A 13,092-nucleotide genomic window follows, 5' to 3' on the forward strand; every position below is an offset into this window, starting at 1 on the left:
TGCTCAGTAATATACGAATTTATGTAAGGCCCAGTTATGTCATGCCCAGTAATATACCAATTTATGTAAGGCCCAGTTATGTCATGCCCAGTAATATACCAATTTATGAAAGGCCCAGTTATGTCATGCCCAGTAATATACCAATTTATGTAAGGCCCAGTAATATACGAATTTATGTAAGGCCCAGTAATGTCATGCTCAGTAATATACGAATTTATGTAAGGCCCAGTAATGTCATGCCCAGTAATATAGGAATTTATGTAAGGCCCAGTTATGTCATGCCCAGTAATATACCAATTTATGTAAGGCCCAGTTATGTCATGCCCAGTAATATACCAATTTATGTAAGGCCCAGTAATATCATGCTCAGTAATATACGAATTTATGTAAGGCCCAGTTATAGTTATGTCGTGCCCAGTAATATACCAATTAATGTAAGTTCCAGTAAAATACGAATTTATGTAACGCCCAGTAATGTCATGCCCAGTAATATACCAATTTATGTAAGGCCCATTTATGTCATGCTCAGTAATATACGAATTTATGTAAGGCCCAGTTATGTAATGCAGAGTAATATACCAATTTATGTAAGGCCCAGTTATGTCATGCCCAGTAATATACCAATTTATGTAAGGCCCAGTAATATACGAATTTATGTAATGCCCGGTAATGTCATGCCCTGTAATATACTAATTTATGTAAGGCCAGTTATGTCATGCCCAGTAATATACCAATTTATGCAAGGCCCAGTTATGTCATGCCCAGTAATATACCAATTTATGTAAGGCCCAGTAATATACGAATTTATGTAAGGCCCAGTAATGTTATGCTCAGTAATATACGAATTTATGTAAGGCCCAGTAATGTCATGCTCAGTAATATACGAATTTATGTAAGGCCCAGTAATGTCATGCCCAGTAATATACCAATTTATGTAAGGCCCAGTTACGTCATGCCCAGTAATATACCAATTTCTGTAAGGCCCAGTTATGTCATGACTAGTAATATAACAATTTATGTAAGCCCCAGTTACGTCATGCCCAGTAATATACCAATTTATGTAAGGCACAGTTATGTCATGCCCAGTAACATACCAATTTATGTAAGGCCCAGTAATATACGAATTTATGTAAGGCCCAGTAATGTCATTCTCAGTAATATACAAATTTATGTAAGGCCCAGCTATGTCATGCCCAGTAATATACCAATTTATGTAAGCCCAGTTATGGCATGCCCAGTAATATACCAATTAATGTAAGGTCAAGTAATATACGAATTTACGTAAGGCCCAGTTATGTCATGCCCAGTAATATACCAATTTATGTAAGGCCCAGTAATATACGAATTTATGTAAGGCCCAGTAATGTCATGCTCAGTAATATACGAATTTATGTAAGGCCCAGTAATGTCATGCCCAGTAATATACGAATTTATGTAAGGCCCAGTTATGTCATGCCCAGTAATATACCAATTTATGTAAGGCCCAGTAATATACGAATTTATGTAAGGCCCAGTAATGTCATGCTCAGTAATATACGAATTTATGTAAGGCCCAGTAATGTCATGCCCAGTAATATACGAATTTATGTAAGGCCCAGTTATGTCATGCCCAGTAATATACCAATTTATTTAAGGCCCAGTTATGTCATGCCCAGTAATATACCAATTTATGTAAGGCCCAGTAATATCATGCTCAGTAATGTACGAATTTATGTAAGGCCCAGTTATAGTTATGTCGTGCCCAGTAATATACTAATTAATGTAAGTTCCAGTAATATACGAATTTATGTAACGCCCAGTAATGTCATGCCCAGTAATATACCAATTTATGTAAGGCCCAGTTATGTAATGCCCAGTAATATACCAATTTATGTAAGGCCCAGTTATGTCATGCCCAGTAATATACCAATTTATGTAAGGTCCAGTAATATACGAATTTATGTAAGGCCCAGTAATGTTATGCCCAGTAATATACCAATTTATGTAAGGCCCAGTTATGTCATGCCCAGTAATATACGAATTTATGTAAGGCCCAGTTATGTCATGCCCAGTAATATACCAATGAATGTAAGGTCCAGTAATATACGAATTTATGTATGGCCCAGTAATGTCATGCCCAGTAATATACGAATTTATGTATGGCCCAGTAATGTCATGCCCAGTAATATACGAATTTATGTAAAGCCCAGTAATGTCATGCCCAGTAATATACCAACTTATGTAAGGCCCAGTAATATACGAATTTATGTAAGGCCCAGTAATGTCATGCTCAGTAATATACGAATTTATGTAAGGCCCAGTAATGTCATGCCCAGTAATATACCAATTTATGTAAGGCCCAGTTACGTCATGCCCAGTAATATACCAATTTGTGTAAGGCACAGTTATGTCATGCCCAGTAATATACCAATTTTATTAAGGCGCAGTAATATACGAATTTATGTAAGGCCCAGTAATGTCATGCTCAGTAATTTACGAATTTATGTAAGGCCCAGTTATGTCATGCCCAGTAATATACCAATTTATGTAAGGCCCAGTAATGTCATGCTCAGTAATATACAAATTTCTGTAAGGCCCAGTTATGTCATGCCCAGTAATATACCAATTTATGTAAGCCCAGTTATGTCATGCCCAGTAATATACCAATTAATGTAAGGTCCAGTAATATACGAATTTACGTAAGGCCCAGTTATGTCATGCCCAGTAATATACCAATTTATGTAAGGCCCAGTTATGTCATGCCCAGTAATATACCAATTTATGTAAGGCCCAGTTATGTCATGCCCAGTAATATACCAATTTTTGTAAGGCCCAGTAATATACGAATTTATGTAAGGCCCAGTAATGTCATGCTCAGTAATTTACGAAATTATGTAAGGCCCAGTAATATACCAATTTATGTAAGGCCCAGTTATGTCATGCCCAGTAATATACCAATTTATGTAAGGCCCAGTTATGTCATGCCCAGTAATATACCAATTTATGTAAGGCCCAGTAATATCATGCTCAATAATATACGAATTTATGTAAGGCCCAGTTATAGATATGTCGTGCCCAGTAATATACCAATTAATGTAAGTTCCAGTAATATACGAATTTATGTAAGGCCCAGTAATGTCATGCCCAGTAATATACCAATTTATGTAAGGCCCATTTATGTCATGCTCAGTAATATACGAATTTATGTAAGGCCCAGTTATGTAATGCCCAGTAATATACCAATTTATGTAAGGCCCAGTTATGTCATGCCCAGTAATATACCAATTTATTAAAGGTCCAGTAATATACGTATTTATGTAAGGCCCAGTAATGTAATGCCCAGTAATATACCAATTTATGTAAGGCCCAGTTATGTCATGCCCAGTAATATACCAATTAATGTAAGGTCCAGTAATATACGAATTTATGTATGGCAAGTAATGTCATGCCCAGTAATATACCAATTTACGTAAGGCCCATTTATGTCATGCTCAGTAATATACGAATTTATGTAAGGCCCAGTTATGTCATGCCCAGTAATATACCAATTTATGTAAGGCCCAGTTATGTCATGCCCAGTAATATACCAATTTATGTAAGGCCCAGTTATGTCATGCCCAGTAATATACCAATTTATGTAAGGCCCAGTAATATACGAATTTTTGTAAGGCCCAGTAATGTCATGCTCAGTAATATACGAATTTATGTAAGGCCCAGTAATATACGAATTTATGTAAGGCCCAGTTATGTCATGCCCAGTAATATACCAATTTATGTAAGGCCCAGTTATGTCATGCCCAGTAATATACCAATTTATGTAAGGCCCAGTAATATCATGCTCAGTAATATACGAATTTATGTAAGGCCCAGTTATAGTTATGTCGTGCCCAGTAATATACCAATTAATGTAAGTTCCAGTAAAATACGAATTTATGTAACGCCCAGTAATGTCATGCCCAGTAATATACCAATTTATGTAAGGCCTATTTATGTCATGCTCAGTAATATACGAATTTATGTAAGGCCCAGTTATGTAATGCCCAGTAATATACCAATTTATGTAAGGCCCAGTTATGTCATGCCCAGTAATATACCAATTTATGTAAGGTCCAGTAATATACGAATTTATGTAAGGCCCAGTTATGTCATGCCCAGTAATATACCAATTTATGTAAGGCCCAGTTATGTCATGCCCAGTAATATACCAATTTATGTAAGGCCCAGTTATGTCATGCCCAGTAATATACCAATTAATGTAAGGTCCAGTAATATACGAATTTATGTATGGCCCAGTAATGTCATGCTCAGTAATTTACGAATTTATTTAAGGCCCAGTTATGTCATGCCCAGTAATATACCAATTTATGTAAGGCCCAGTAATGTCATGCTCAGTAATATACAAATTTATGTAAGGCCCAGTTATGTCATGCCCTGTAATATACCAATTTATGTAAGCCCAGTTATGTCATGCCCAGTAATATACGAATTTATGTAAGGCCCAGTTATAGTTATGTCGTGCCCAGTAATATACCAATTAATGTAAGTTCCAGTAATATACGAATTTATGTAAGGCCCAGTAATGTCATGCCCAGTAATATACCAATTTATGTAAGGCCTATTTATGTCATGCTCAGTAATATACGAATTTATGTAAGGCCCAGTTATGTAATGCCCAGTAATATACCAATTTATGTAAGGCCCAGTTATGTCATGCCCAGTAATATACCAAATTATGTAAGGTCCAGTAATATACGTATTTATGTAAGGCCCAGTAATGTAATGCCCAGTAATATACCAATTTATGTAAGGCCCAGTTATGTCATGCCCAGTAATATACCAATTTATGTAAGGCCCAGTTATGTCATGCCCAGTAATATGCCAATTAATGTAAGGTCCAGTAATATACGAATTTATGTATGGCCCAGTAATGTCATGCCCAGTAATATACCAATTTACGTAAGGCCCATTTATGTCATGCTCAGTAATATACGAATTTATGTAAGGCCCAGTTATGTCATGCCCAGTAATATACCAATTTATGTAACGCCCAGTTATGTCATGCCCAGTAATATACCAATTTATGTAAGGCCCAGTAATGTCATGCCCAGTAATATACCAATTTATGTAAGCCCAGTTATGTCATGCCCAGTAATATACCAATTAATGTAAGGTCCAGTAATATACGAATTTACGTAAGGCCCAGTTATGTCATGCCCAGTAATATACCAATTTATGTAAGGCCCAGTTATGTCATGCCCAGTAATATACCAATTTTATTAAGGCGCAGTAATATACGAATTTATGTAAGGCCCAGTAATGTCATGCTCAGTAATTTACGAATTTATGTAAGGCCCAGTTATGTCATGCCCAGTAATATACCAATTTATGTAAGGCCCAGTAATGTCATGCTCAGTAATATACAAATTTATGTAAGGCCCAGTTATGTCATGCCCTGTAATATACCAATTTATGTAAGCCCAGTTATGTCATGCCCAGTAATATACCAATTAATGTAAGGTCCAGTAATATACGAATTTACGTAAGGCCCAGTTATGTCATGCCCAGTAATATACCAATTTATGTAAGGCCCAGTTATGTCATGCCCAGTAATATACCAATTTATGTAAGTCCCAGTTATGTCATGCCCAGTAATATACCAATTTATGTAAGGCCCAGTAATATACGAATTTATGTAAGGCCCAGTAATGTCATGCTCAGTAATTTACGAAATTATGTAAGGCCCAGTAATGTCATGCCCAGTAATGTACCAATTTATGTAAGGCCCAGTTATGTCATGCCCAGTAATATACCAATTTATGTAAGGCCCAGTTATGTCATGCCCAGTAATATACCAATTTATGTAAGGCCCAGTAATATCATGCTCAGTAATATACGAATTTATGTAAGGCCCAGTTATAGTTATGTCGTGCCCAGTAATATACCAATTAATGTAAGTTCCAGTAATATACGAATTTATGTAAGGCCCAGTAATGTCATGCCCAGTAATATACCAATTTATGTAAGGCCCATTTATGTCATGCTCAGTAATATACGAATTTATGTAAGGCCCAGTTATGTAATGCCCAGTAATATACCAATTTATGTAAGGCCCAGTTATGTCATGCCCAGTAATATACCAATTTATGTAAGGCCCAGTTATGTCATGCCCAGTAATATACCAATTTATGTAAGGCCCAGTAATATCATGCTCAGTAATATACGAATTTATGTAAGGCCCAGTTATAGTTATGTCGTGCTTAGTAATATACCAATTAATGTAAGTTCCAGTAATATACGAATTTATGTAAGGCCCAGTAATGTCATGCCCAGTAATATACCAATTTATGTAAGGCCCATTTATGTCATGCTCAGTAATATACGAATTTATGTAAGGCCCAGTTATGTCATGCCCAGTAATATACGAATTTATGTAAGTCCCAGGTATGTCATGCCCAGTAATATACCAATTAATGTAAGGTCCAGTAATATACGAATTTATGTATGGCCCAGTAATGTCATGCCCAGTAATATACGAAATTATGTATGGCCCAGTAATGTCATGCCCAGTAATATACGAATTTATGTAAAGCCCAGTAATGTCATGCCCAGTAATATACCAACTTATGTAAGGCCCAGTAATATACGAATTTATGTAAGGCCCAGTAATGTCATGCTCAGTAATATACGAATTTATGTAAGGCCCAGTAATGTCATGCCCAGTAATATACCAATTTATGTAAGGCCCAGTTACGTCATGCCCAGTAATATACCAATTTGTGTAAGACACAGTTATGTCATGCCCAGTAATATACCAATTTTATTAAGGCGCAGTAATATACGAATTTATGTAAGGCCCAGTAATGTCATGCTCAGTAATTTACGAATTTATGTAAGGCCCAGTTATGTCATGCCCAGTAATATACCAATTTATGTAAGGCCCAGTAATGTCATGCTCAGTAATATACAAATTTATGTAAGGCCCAGTTATGTCATGCCCAGTAATATACCAATTTATGTAAGCCCAGTTATGTCATGCCCAGTAATATACCAATTAATGTAAGGTCCAGTAATATACGAATTTACGTAAGGCCCAGTTATGTCATGCCCAGTAATATACCAATTTATGTAAGGCCCAGTAATATACGAATTTATGTAAGGCCCAGTAATGTCATGCTCAGTAATTTACGAAATTATGTAAGGCCCAGTAATATACCAATTTATGTAAGGCCCAGTTATGTCATGCCCAGTAATATACCAATTTATGTAAGGCCCAGTTATGTCATGCCCAGTAATATACCAATTTATGTAAGGCCCAGTTATGTCATGCCCAGTAATATACCAATTTATGTAAGGCCCAGTAATATCATGCTCAGTAATATACGAATTTATGTAAGGCCCAGTTATAGTTATGTCGTGCCCAGTAATATACCAATTAATGTAAGTTCCAGTAATATACGAATTTATGTAAGGCCCAGTAATGTCATGCCCAGTAATATACCAATTTATGTAAGGCCCATTTATGTCATGCTCAGTAATATACGAATTTATGTAAGGCCCAGTTATGTAATGCCCAGTAATATACCAATTTATGTAAGGCCCAGTTATGTCATGCCCAGTAATATACCAATTTATGTAAGGTCCAGTAATATACGTATTTATGTAAGGCCCAGTAATGTAATGCCCAGTAATATACCAATTTATGTAAGGCCCAGTTATGTCATGCCCAGTAATATACCAATTAATGTAAGGTCCAGTAATATACGAATTTATGTATGGCCCAGTAATGTCATGCCCAGTAATATACCAATTTACGTAAGGCCCATTTATGTCATGCTCAGTAATATACGAATTTATGTAAGGCCCAGTTATGTCATGCCCAGTAATATACCAATTTATGAAAGGCCCAGTTATGTCATGCCCAGTAATATACCAATTTATGTAAGGCCCAGTAATATACGAATTTATGTAAGGCCCAGTAATGTCATGCTCAGTAATATACGAATTTATGTAAGGCCCAGTAATGTCATGCCCAGTAATATACGAATTTATGTAAGGCCCAGTTATGTCATGCCCAGTAATATACCAATTTATGTAAGGCCCAGTTATGTCATGCCCAGTAATATACCAATTTATGTAAGGCCCAGTAATATCATGCTCAGTAATATACGAATTTATGTAAGGCCCAGTTATAGTTATGTCGTGCCCAGTAATATACCAATTAATGTAAGTTCCAGTAAAATACGAATTTATGTAACGCCCAGTAATGTCATGCCCAGTAATATACCAATTTATGTAAGGCCCATTTATGTCATGCTCAGTAATACACGAATTTATGTAAGGCCCAGTTATGTAATGCCCAGTAATATACCAATTTATGTAAGGCCCAGTTATGTCATGCCCAGTAATATACCAATTTATGTAAGGTCCAGTAATATACGAATTTATGTAAGGCCCAGTTATGTCATGCCCAGTAATATACCAATTTATGTAAGGTCCAGTAATATACGAATTTATGTAAGGCCCAGTTATGTCATGCCCAGTAATATACGAATTTATGTAAGGCCCAGTTATGTCATGCCCAGTAATATACCAATGAATGTAAGGTCCAGTAATATACGAATTTATGTATGGCCCAGTAATGTCATGCCCAGTAATATACGAATTTATGTATGGCCCAGTAATGTCATGCCCAGTAATATACGAATTTATGTAAAGCCCAGTAATGTCATGCCCAGTAATATACCAACTTATGTAAGGCCCAGTAATATACGAATTTATGTAAGGCCCAGTAATGTCATGCTCAGTAATATACGAATTTATGTAAGGCCCAGTAATGTCATGCCCAGTAATATACCAATTTATGTAAGGCCCAGTTACGTCATGCCCAGTAATATACCAATTTGTGTAGGGCACAGTTATGTCATGCCCAGTAATATACCAATTTTATTAAGGCGCAGTAATATACGAATTTATGTAAGGCCCAGTAATGTCATGCTCAGTAATTTACGAATTTATGTAAGGCCCAGTTATGTCATGCCCAGTAATATACCAATTTATGTAAGGCCCAGTAATGTCATGCTCAGTAATATACAAATTTATCTAAGGCCCAGTTATGTCATGCCCAGTAATATACCAATTTATGTAAGCCCAGTTATGTCATGCCCAGTAATATACCAATTAATGTAAGGTCCAGTAATATACGAATTTACGTAAGGCCCAGTTATGTCACGCCCAGTAATATACCAATTTATGTAAGGCCCAGTTATGTCATGCCCAGTAATATACCAATTTATGTAAGGCCCAGTAATATACGAATTTATGTAAGGCCCAGTAATGTCATGCTCAGTAATTTACGAAATTATGTAAGGCCCAGTAATATACCAATTTATGTAAGGCCCAGTTATGTCATGCCCAGTAATATACCAATTTATGTAAGGCCCAGTTATGTCATGCCCAGTAATATACCAATTTATGTAAGGCCCAGTAATATCATGCTCAGTAATATACGAATTTATGTAAGGCCCAGTTATAGTTATGTCGTGCCCAGTAATATACCAATTAATGTAAGTTCCAGTAATATACGAATTTATGTAAGGCCCAGTAATGTCATGCCCAGTAATATACCAATTTATGTAAGGCCCATTTATGTCATGCTCAGTAATATACGAATTTATGTAAGGCCCAGTTATGTCATGCCCAGTAATATACGAATTTATGTAAGGCCCAGTTATGTCATGCCCAGTAATATACCAATTAATGTAAGGTCCAGTAATATACGAATTCATGTATGGCCCAGTAATGTCATGCCCAGTAATATACGAATTTATGTATGGCCCAGTAATGTCATGCCCAGTAATATACCAACTTATGTAAGGCCCAGTAATATACGAATTTATGTAAGGCCCAGTAATGTCATGCTCAGTAATATACGAATTTATGTAAGGCCCAGTAATGTCATGCCCAGTAATATACCAATTTATGTAAGGCCCAGTTACGTCATGCCCAGTAATATACCAATTTGTGTAAGGCACAGTTATGTCATGCCCAGTAATATACCAATTTTATTAAGGCGCAGTAATATACGAATTTATGTAAGGCCCAGTAATGTCATGCTCAGTAATTTACGAATTTATGTAAGGCCCAGTTATGTCATGCCCAGTAATATACCAATTTATGTAAGGCCCAGTAATGTCATGCTCAGTAATATACAAATTTATGTAAGGCCCAGTTATGTCATGCCCAGTAATATACCAATTTATGTAAGCCCAGTTATGTCATGCCCAGTAATATACCAATTAATGTAAGGTCCAGTAATATACGAATTTACGTAAGGCCCAGTTATGTCATGCCCAGTAATATACCAATTTATGTAAGGCCCAGTTATGTCATGCCCAGTAATATACCAATTTATGTAAGGCCCAGTTATGTCATGCCCAGTAATATACCAATTTATGTAAGGCCCAGTAATATACGAATTTATGTAAGGCCCAGTAATGTCATGCTCAGTAATTTACGAAATTATGTAAGGCCCAGTAATATACCAATTTATGTAAGGCCCAGTTATGTCATGCTCAGTAATATACCAATTTATGTAAGGCCCAGTTATGTCATGCCCAGTAATATACCAATTTATGTAAGGCCCAGTAATATCATGCTCAGTAATATACGAATTTATGTAAGGCCCAGTTATAGTTATGTCGTGCCCAGTAATATAACAATTAATGTAAGTTCCAGTAATATACGAATTTATGTAAGGCCCAGTAATGTCATGCCCAGTAATATACCAATTTATGTAAGGCCCATTTATGTCATGCTCAGTAATATACGAATTTATGTAAGGCCCAGTTATGTAATGCCCAGTAATATACCAATTTATGTAAGGCCCAGTTATGTCATGCCCAGTAATATACCAATTTATGTAAGGTCCAGTAATATACGTATTTATGTAAGGCCCAGTAATGTAATGCCCAGTAATATACCAATTTATGTAAGGCCCAGTTATGTCATGCCCAGTAATATACCAATTTATGTAAGGCCCAGTTATCTCATGCCCAGTAATATACCAATTTTATTAAGGCGCAGTAATATACGAATTTATGTAAGGCCCAGTAATGTCATGCTCAGTAATTTACGAATTTATGTAAGGCCCAGTTATGTCATGCCCAGTAATATACCAATTTATGTAAGGCCCAGTAATGTCATGCTCAGTAATATACAAATTTATGTAAGGCCCAGTTATGTCATGCCCAGTAATATACCAATTTATGTAAGCCCAGTTATGTCATGCCCAGTAATATACCAATTAATGTAAGGTCCAGTTATCTCATGCCCAGTAATATACCAATTTTATTAAGGCGCAGTAATATACGAATTTATGTAAGGCCCAGTAATGTCATGCTCAGTAATTTACGAATTTATGTAAGGCCCAGTTATGTCATGCCCAGTAATATACCAATTTATGTAAGGCCCAGTAATGTCATGCCCAGTAATATACCAATTTATGTAAGGCCCAGTTACGTCATGCCCAGTAATATACCAATTTGTGTAAGGCACAGTTATGTCATGCCCAGTAATATACCAATTTTATTAAGGCGCAGTAATATACGAATTTATGTAAGGCCCAGTAATGTCATGCTCAGTAATTTACGAATTTATGTAAGGCCCAGTTATGTCATGCCCAGTAATATACCAATTTATGTAAGGCCCAGTAATGTCATGCTCAGTAATATACAAATTTATGTAAGGCCCAGTTATGTCATGCCCAGTAATATACCAATTTATGTAAGCCCAGTTATGTCATGCCCAGTAATATACCAATTAATGTAAGGTCCAGTAATATACGAATTTACGTAAGGCCCAGTTATGTCATGCCCAGTAATATACCAATTTATGTAAGGCCCAGTTATGTCATGCCCAGTAATATACCAATTTATGTAAGGCCCAGTTATGTCATGCCCAGTAATATACCAATTTATGTAAGGCCCAGTAATATACGAATTTATGTAAGGCCCAGTAATGTCATGCTCAGTAATTTACGAAATTATGTAAGGCCCAGTAATATACCAATTTATGTAAGGCCCAGTTATGTCATGCTCAGTAATATACCAATTTATGTAAGGCCCAGTTATGTCATGCCCAGTAATATACCAATTTATGTAAGGCCCAGTAATATCATGCTCAGTAATATACGAATTTATGTAAGGCCCAGTTATAGTTATGTCGTGCCCAGTAATATAACAATTAATGTAAGTTCCAGTAATATACGAATTTATGTAAGGCCCAGTAATGTCATGCCCAGTAATATACCAATTTATGTAAGGCCCATTTATGTCATGCTCAGTAATATACGAATTTATGTAAGGCCCAGTTATGTAATGCCCAGTAATATACCAATTTATGTAAGGCCCAGTTATGTCATGCCCAGTAATATACCAATTTATGTAAGGTCCAGTAATATACGTATTTATGTAAGGCCCAGTAATGTAATGCCCAGTAATATACCAATTTATGTAAGGCCCAGTTATGTCATGCCCAGTAATATACCAATTTATGTAAGGCCCAGTTATCTCATGCCCAGTAATATACCAATTTATGTAAGGCCCAGTAATATACGAATTTATGTAAGGCCCAGTAATGTCATGCTCAGTAATATACGAATTTATGTAAGGCCCAGTAATGTCATGCCCAGTAATATACGAATTTATGTAAGGCCCAGTTATGTCATGCCCAGTAATATACCAATTTATGTAAGGCCCAGTTATGTCATGCCCAGTAATATACCAATTTATGTAAGGCCCAGTAATATCATGCTCAGTAATATACGAATTTATGTAAGGCCCAGTTATAGTTATGTCGTGCCCAGTAATATACCAATTAATGTAAGTTCCAGTAAAATACGAATTTATGTAACGCCCAGTAATGTCATGCCCAGTAATATACCAATTTATGTAAGGCCCATTTATGTCATGCTCAGTAATATACGAATTTATGTAAGGCCCAGTTATGTCATGCCCAGTAATATACCAATTTATGTAAGGCCCAGTTATGTCATGCCCAGTAATATACCAATTTATGAAAGGCCCAGTTATGTCATGCCCAGTAATATACCAATTT

This window comes from Stegodyphus dumicola, chromosome 1 (assembly GCF_044657685.1).
Source record: "Stegodyphus dumicola isolate Sdum_Otavi_A_Nest chromosome 1, ASM4465768v1".
Classification (NCBI taxonomy): domain Eukaryota; kingdom Metazoa; phylum Arthropoda; class Arachnida; order Araneae; family Eresidae; genus Stegodyphus; species Stegodyphus dumicola.